This window comes from Ornithorhynchus anatinus, chromosome 7 (genome assembly GCF_004115215.2).
Source record: "Ornithorhynchus anatinus isolate Pmale09 chromosome 7, mOrnAna1.pri.v4, whole genome shotgun sequence".
Lineage (NCBI taxonomy): Eukaryota > Metazoa > Chordata > Mammalia > Monotremata > Ornithorhynchidae > Ornithorhynchus > Ornithorhynchus anatinus.
In genome coordinates this window covers 57,049,253-57,057,593 of record NC_041734.1, presented here as the reverse complement: position 1 = coordinate 57,057,593, position 8,341 = coordinate 57,049,253, and the positions used below count along the sequence as shown (strand labels likewise).

General features: G+C 46.8%; 1 long non-coding RNA gene across 1 annotated transcript; it reads left to right on the top strand.

The window, feature by feature from the left end:
* The first annotated feature begins 5,042 nt into the window (after positions 1–5,042).
* LOC114813165 lies at positions 5,043–7,362 on the top strand. The gene is made up of 3 exons (XR_003760799.2): positions 5,043–5,396; positions 6,337–6,424; positions 6,809–7,362. It is a non-coding gene; the product is annotated as an uncharacterized LOC114813165 (long non-coding RNA).
* The last annotated feature ends 979 nt before the right edge of the window (positions 7,363–8,341 follow it).

The window sequence follows — 8,341 nt, the reverse complement described above, 5'->3', positions numbered from 1 at the left end:
TTATCAAATACCATAAAGAAGAAACAACTGAGGCACAGAGACGTGAAGTGATTTGCACAAGGTCATACAGCCAGTAAATGGCAGAGCTCGGACAGGTCCTCTAAATTCCAAGCATCAGCCTCATCCCTGTGATGAACTGAGTTTCTCAACAGTTCTCCATGCTTTGAGAACTTTCAGATGATGATGCCTTCTTGTCCCATCCCGCACTTTCACCACTAACCCCTGTCACCAGCCCCCTTGAGCCAGGGGAGGCCCACCACTTTGGTTGCAGTTGTTTTTCTAGAGTCTGTCCAAACACTTACCACTTTTGCCCTTGTTGATTACATAATCACAGTGAGTATTAGAACAGTGCTCAGTATTTAGAACAGTGCTTGGCACATAGTAAGCGCTTACCAAATGCCATCATTATTATTCAGCATGGTCAGCATCTTCAGAAAGTTAGAAAAGGAGCCACAAAACCCAGCCCCACTGCAGAAGGCACGAGATGGAATGGACTTGAATTTTAGGAAGAATTTCCAGACTGAAAGGCTAGGAGCTGACTCAGTTTCTGAAAAGCTCCTTAATAACCGTGGTATTTGTTAAGCACTTACTTGATGCCAAGCACTGTTTTAAGCACTGGGGTAAATACAAGATTATCAGTTTGGACTGTGGCACTGTCCCTGTCCCACATGGGGCTTACAGTCTAGAAGAAGAAACTGAGGCACAGAGAAGTTAAATGACTTGCCCAAGGTCACATAGCGGACAAGTGGAGGAGCTAGGATTAGAGCCCAGGTCTTCTAACTCCCAGGCACACACTCCTTTCTCTAAGTCACGCTGCTAGGATCATGTCTACCAATGCTTTTGTACTGTACTTTCCCAAGTGCTTAATACAGTGCTCTGCATCCAGTAAGCACTCAATAAATACGAATGAAAAAAGGAATGAAAAGGTGGACCGAGGGTGATTTGGAGACTTCTACCTTGGAGGTCTTCATGAAAGAGAGCGATTTCTCCCCACTTGCCTCCTCCTCTCCCTCCAAGGGACTTGTTTCAGCAGGAGTTGATCTCTAATTTCTCCAGGCAAAGGTAGCAGAAAGAGAGAAACACTTCTGTAGCACCTGGCATTTCCCAAAAGTTCCTTTCTGGGCAGGGTCGAACCTTTAATTAAAAGTTCGAGTTTGACTCCATAGCAGCTGCCTTGTTAAAACTCAAAGACAAAAGTTGCAGTCAATGACCTTTAGTACTAACATCATTTTTATTCATTGTGAATCAACACAAAGGCCAGAATAGACCCCATTCATCCCTGTTGATTGCTTAATATTTTGGAATCATGACAGGTTCTTGGCTGGGATCCAAAAGGCAACCCAACCAACTTAGCCTACCAGGCCTTCCTGTGGACCACAGGCCCTAATGAGCAAAGAGACAGCTCGAGGGTGGGATCAGCAGCATAGCTCAGCAGAATTTGGTGTGAGATTATCTCCTCCAGGAGGTCCACCCTGATTAATCTCCTATCCCCAGCATAATTTTTTAAAATGGTATTTGTTACCATTCTTTAGATACTATTTGTATATCCCTCCCTACTGACATTTCCTCATCACCCAAGCACTTGAACACTCACCCCCTACCACCACAATAGCACTTATGTCCATATCTTTATACTCTATTACTTCCTCCTATCCACAATTTATTTTAGTATCTGTCTACTAACCCTACTGTACTCTCCCAGATGCTCAGTACAGTGCCCTGCACATACCCAAAATAATTTTTTTAAAAAATAGAACTTAATAAATATTACATTCAGTATTAGACTGCAAGCCTGTCAGTGGGCAGGGACTGTCTCTATCTGTTGCCGATTTGTACATTCCAAGGGCTTAGTACAGTGCTCTGCACATAGTAAGCACTCAATAAATACTATTGAATGAATGAATGAATGAATATCTACTATATCAATCATATTTATTGTGTGCAGAGCACTCTATTAAGCATTTAGGAGAGTACATTATACCAAAATTGGTAGACAAGTTCCCTACCCACGAGGAACTTAGAATTTGAAGTCTAGAGTCTATATGCATACAAAATCTTTTTACAGTGTACATAGAAGCACAAGAGAGGGTAAACTAAGGTCTAAGAAGAGCAGAAGCTGAAACTCCAGGGCAAGGGAAGAATCAGAGACTCATAGGTATTGGGCAGAGTGTACTAAGAAAGCATAGATAAATGATATTTGATAGATTACATGAGCATTATATCAACCAGGGATCTGGAAGAGCAGCATGACCTATTGGAAAGAGCACAGGTCTGGGAGTCACTGGACCCGAGTTCTAATTCCAACTCCACCTGCCTGCTTTGTGACCTTGGGCAAGTCACTTAATTTCTCTATACCTCAGCCACCTCACCTGTAAAATGAGGATTCAAAACCTGTTCTCCTTCCTCCTTAGATTGTGACTGATCTGACAGGGACTGTGTCTGATCTGATTATCATTAATCTTCCCCAGCATTTAGTATGGCACTTGACACATAGTAAATGCTTAACAAGTATCACAAGTATTAATTAATTCTTATTCACCCCACCCTCAGCTCCACAGCATTTATGTGCATATCCTTGTACACTTTGATTTTCCCTCTCTGCAGTTATTTTAATGTCTGGCTCCTGTAGGCTGTAAACTCTTTGTGGGCAGGAATTAAAATTATTGTACTGAATTTTTCCAAGAACTTAGTATAGTTTTCGTACACAGTAAATGCTCAGTAAAAGCCACTGATTGACAGATATCTCCATCCAAACTGCTGTCATGTTGATCCTATCCTGCCTGGATTACTGCCTCTGCCTCCTCACTGACCTCCCGACCTCCTGTCTCTCCCCACTCCAATCCATACTTCACTCTGTTGCACAGATCATCTATCAACAATAATGTTCAGTCCGTGTCACTCCACTCTTCCAAAATTTCCATTGGCTGCCCATCCCCCTGCACATCAAACAGAAACTCCATTATCATTGGCTTTAAAGCACTTAATCAGCTGGCTTTATCAACCCCACTTCACTAATCTCCTACTACAGCCCAGCCCTTACACTGCTACTCTAGCACCAGTTTACTCACTATGCCTTGATCACATAGAGAAGCAGCGTGGCTCAGTGGAAAGAGCATGGGCTTTGGAGTCAGAGGTTGTGGGTTCGAATCCTGACTCTGCCACTTGTCAGCTGTGTGACTGTGGGCAAGTCACAACTTCTCTGTGCCTCAGTTACCTCATCTGTAAAATGGGGATTAAGACTGTGAGCCCTACGTGGGTCAACCTGATTCCCCTGTGTCTACTGCAGCACTTAGTGCTCTGTGCATAGTAAGAGCTTAACAAATACCAACATTATTATCTAACTCGCCGCTGACTCTTTTCCCACATCAATGCCCTAGACCGGAACTCCCTCCCCCTCTATGTACATTAGACCACCACTCTCTCAACATTCAAAGCATTACTAAGGTCACATCTCTTCCAAGAGCCCTTCCCCGATTAAGTCCCTCTTTTCCCAGCCTCATCCTCCCTTTTGTGTCATCTGTACACTTCAATCTGTGAACTTTGGCCACTTGATATTCACCCCACTCCCAACCCCACAGCATTTATGCACATATCTTTAAATTATTTGTTATTAATTGCTTATTCATTCATATTAATGTCAGTCTCCCTGTAGACTGTAAGCGCGTTATGGGCAAGGAACGCTTCTGCTAATTCAGTTGCATCGTATTCTCCCAACTGCTTAGTATAGTGCTCTGCACATAGTAAGCAATAAATGTAATTGATTAATTGATGGCTATGTAATCTATTGTGCATTCTTATTAGCACCAAACTAAGCCCTGGGGTAGATACACTACAATCAGATCAGTCATAGTCCCCTGTCCCACACAGGCTCACGTTCTGTGTAAGAAGAACAGCATGGCTTAGTGGAGAAAGCAGAAGCCTGGGAGTCAAAAGGACCTGAGTTCTAAACGTGGTTTTACCAATTGCTGGCTATTTGACCTTGGGCAAATCACTTAATTTCTCTGTGCCTCAGTTTCCTCAACTGTAAAATGGGGATTCAATACATGTTCTCCCTCCTACTTAGACTGTACCTCCATATGGAACACTCACTGTGGCTGACAATTTATTTTTTATCTACCCCCTTGCTTAGAACAGTGTTTGACACAAAGTAAATGCCTAACAAATACAATAAAAAGAACAAGCTTTAAATCTTCCATTTTACAGATCAGGTAGTGGAGGCACAGATAAGTCAAGTGACTTGAAATGTCTGTGTTTTCTGCATCATGTTCTGCCTCTTTGCTGGCTGCTTTATTTTTCAAAGCTGCGGGGAATGGCAAACAGCTGTCATTAAGCCTCCTGTCACTTTATGAAGCCCTTCACAGGCAACCTGGCTGTTAAAAACAATCAAACTACAATGCCAGGGGCAAGGATCTGGAGTAGACAGATGGACTGTGTCTGCAGGCTGTCCCTTGGAAGGAGGAGCCAGGTGGCCATTAGGCCAACAGTGCTAGTGCCCATTCCCTTCCTGTCCCTTCAGCCCCCTCCTCCTCCAGCCTGCCATCAGCTCCCTCTCTCTGAAGGTCTCTCAGGATTCAGGAACCAGGGAACCTCAGAGATCACATTTCTCGTTTCTGCCTAGCTGGGGGTGAGACAAGGGATCTCAGGGGTCCCATACAGGAATTTATTAATCGATGGACAAGTTAAAAGTGGAAAAAGACCAACACTTTAGAGAGTAATCCCTTAGGGCCAGATGGCCATCTGCAGCCCTTCCTATGCCTTTTTAGACTGGAACAAAATGAAGGCTGCTGCCTGCACTGCCCAAATCTTTTGATTCCCAACTTGGCAGAGCTCTCTGGGGGCTTCTCACCCCTCCCTTTGCCTCTGAGCAGGGTGATTCTTCAGACAGCCCAAACCCCAAATCTCCTTCCGGAAAGAGGAAATAGGAGCATAGAGCCAGAGTTAATGCAGGGTTCGCGGTTAAGCAGTGCCTATCCTAAGCTTAATGAGTGTTGGTGCTCTTCCAGAAGAGTTTTCACAGACTTACATCTCCTAATGGGCTCCTTCAGTGGGCAGAGCTGCAAGTACATACACCTGTGGTCACAGCTGACAGCTTCCCTCCTTTCTCCTCCAGCAACAGACATAAATCCCTAGAAAGGACTCCAAGTAGGTCTTCAGTTCAGGCCTATCAGGTCAACTTGAGAGGAGAGACAGAGAGAGAAAGAGAAAAAGAGAACAGCTCCATGTGGCTCCAGCATGATCTGCCGCGAATTCCAAGACAGAGAGCAGATGATGCCAATCTATGGGCAAGGCCCAGTTTGGTGCCACAGTCCACCGAGAGGTTTCTTTGCCTCTGATTTCTTTGGTGGGAAATCAAGGTCCAGATTGCCTCTGGCCCTGTAAGGATTGGAGCAAGACAGGTTGGTATAGTGCCAGGTAAGGGCCAGGACTGGGGGAGTGAGGCAGGATGGAGGCAGAACTGTCTGGAGAGTGTGTTCGACTAGCCTGGGATGACATAGGGTGGATACGGCAGAGCAGGATGAGCAAGTCAGCATGGGGTAGGCCGGGAGGGGAGGTCATGGCCAAATGAAGCCGAGTTGGATAGGGCAGAATTGATTGGGATGGAGAAGACTGGCAGGGGAAGTACAGGGTGCCTGAGATTAAGGCAAAATGCCAGAGTGTGGGGTGGGAGAGAGTATATAAGGGGTTGTAGGAAGTGGAGTGAGGAAGGAAAAATTGAGAGCAGATGGGTCAGGAGAGGAGGAGGGCTGGGATGGGGGAGAGGAGGGCTGGAGAAAACATAATGGAAAAGAATAAGGAGGAATGGGCAGAGTGGGCTGGTCAAACCTGAGTACGACAAGGCAGGATAGGCAGGTAGAGCAGTTCAGACTGGAGCAGGATGGGCCCAGTGGGCAGAACAGATAGGGTGAAGAAGGTCTGCTTCAGGAAGGGCACGCAGTGTGGGGGTGGAGGGGAAGGATGGACAGGGAGGGACAGGAAAGAACAGGGTGTCAGCACAGGAGAAGGTAAGACAGGACAGGATGGAGTGAGCAGAGTAGACCAGATAGGGAAATAATGAACAGGTGAAGATCAGGCCAGGACTTGCACCTGCATTGTTCCAGAGGTCTCTTCTGGAAGGAGAGAGCCCACCAGCCTGGCTGAGGAGTGCTCAGCTGACACTCCTATGCTGGAAGAGGATGAGAATTCAGACAACTTGCTCTTTGTTCTGGGTGGTCAGCTCAGGGCAGGGTTGAGGAGGAGCAAGAGGAGGAGGAGAAGGCCTGAGCAGCTCTGCTCCAAGCTGCATTCAACCAACAGCATAACTCCTCCTCCTTTTTTCCCCACCAATGTCCTCCCTAGCCAGGAGAGGAAGGAGTATACAAGCCACCATGGAGATGAACTTCCTGAGGAGAAGTCATGCCAACACTGGTTTATCCAATTCTCCCAGGTAATTGGGATTAAATCCTATGGTTGACAGCTTTATCATGGGACCTCCTGTGGGTGGGGTCTTTAGGGCTCCTAACCCTCCTGCAGCTCAGCAGGTTACCCTGCCTAACCTTGCTCCCCACCCTATGCCTGGAATGTCTCCAGTACCACTGAGGAGAGGTTAGAGGAAAGGGCTACTCCCAAGGTCATTACTGTGGCCAAATCACTTGACCTTAACCTCCCAGTCCCTGCCCCAGCTACTGATTCTGGTCCCTGGCCGTGCTTAGACCCACCCAAGGCAGATGCCATAGGTGAGTGAGGGGAGAACTGGGTGGCACTGAATCCAGAATCTTCTGCTTTCTGTCCTCCTGTGGGGTCCTTCTGCTACCACTGCCCTGGCACCAAGCCTACCATACCCCCATGGTCACCGCTGACTGGATCACCAAGTAAAAGCATCAGGAACCCTACCATCCTCCCTGCACGTCACCCAGACTGAGCCTCTGCTCCCAGCAGGCCGGGCACCTGTGGGCCACAAGAAACTCAAACTATGGCTCCCCGCTTCCCCGGCCTCCCACCCCACTGGACGGATAAGCGAAACCACTGCTTGTGCTGCCCGGGGACAGTACTCCCAGTATGCCTTGCACCTGAAGGACATGAGGGACTCAAGCTGTGGCAGCAAAAGACCACTTAAGGCTGAAGTCACTTGGGAGGTTTGGCCGTGACTGGACTCTGGGTGACCTTGATGGCAGCACCTCAAGGGCCACACAGATTCCCTTCACCACCCTGACACCTGTTGGGCTCTGAGCTTTGCCCTTTATGTTGTTTTGTTGTTTGGATTGTTTTCTTCTTTTCTCACGTCTGTCACCATTGTTCTGTGAGCCCGGGGAGGACTGGGGACTGTACCTAATTTGTATAGCACTTTACACACAGTAGGTAGTTCAATAAATACTATCACTACCACTCCTGCTACTATTACCCTCTTCCAGAGAGATGGTACTTTGACTCCAGATGTAAAGCGACAACACCCGGACTGTACTAGGACAGAGGTACCACTGTGGCCTACAGGCAAACTGGCAAATGGGCTCAGCCTGCTCACTGAACAGGGCATAGGCAAAGGGGAGGCAAAGGCAGAGAGAAAGGTGGGGCACTGGTCCAGGAGGAAAGGGGGAGTGTACTTCTAAGAGGGCATCTCTGTGACTGTTTATGTGAATGTGATTGTGTTTCTAGTCAGTTTGGTATGGTATTACTAAACACTATGTGCCAAGCACTGTGCTTAGAGGAGACAAAATTGCTGTCCCATATGTTTCAGCCCCATAGCACTTATGTACATATCCATAATTTATTTATATTAATGCCTGTCTCCCTCTCTAGACTGTAGGCTCCTTGTGATGATGATGGTATTTGTTAAATGCTTACTATGTGCCAAGCACTGTTCTGGGCAGGGGATGTCTCTACCAACTGTGTTGTACTGCACTACCCCAGGAGCTTAATTTAGTACAGTGTCTGCACATCCTAAGAAGTCAATAAATACCACTGACTGTGTTATTATATGAGTCTGTGAATGATGTGTGTGTAGTGTCTGGAACCCACTTAAGGTGACTGCTTGCCATTGCTGATTTTGATCTTTTTCCCATTTCCTCATTCTGTAGCAGAGTATTAATCACTTTCCAATTGCCTCTCTAATAGCTTTCCAAGTATTACTTGCCTGTCTTCTGGCCCCATATCCCTAGAGATTATGGGACATTTGAAATCCCTCCTCCTTCCTTTCTAGAGAGATTCTCTCGGCCAACCGAGTCAAGGAGACATTAGCATTTTGCTTCCAAGGTAGCTCTGCCCAGCAGGAAAGCCAGAGCTAGATTAGGGAGACACAGAACCAATCCATCAGTGGTCCAGCTGGGTTCAGACAGCCCCCACCCACAGACCCCGATTTCATGCTGCA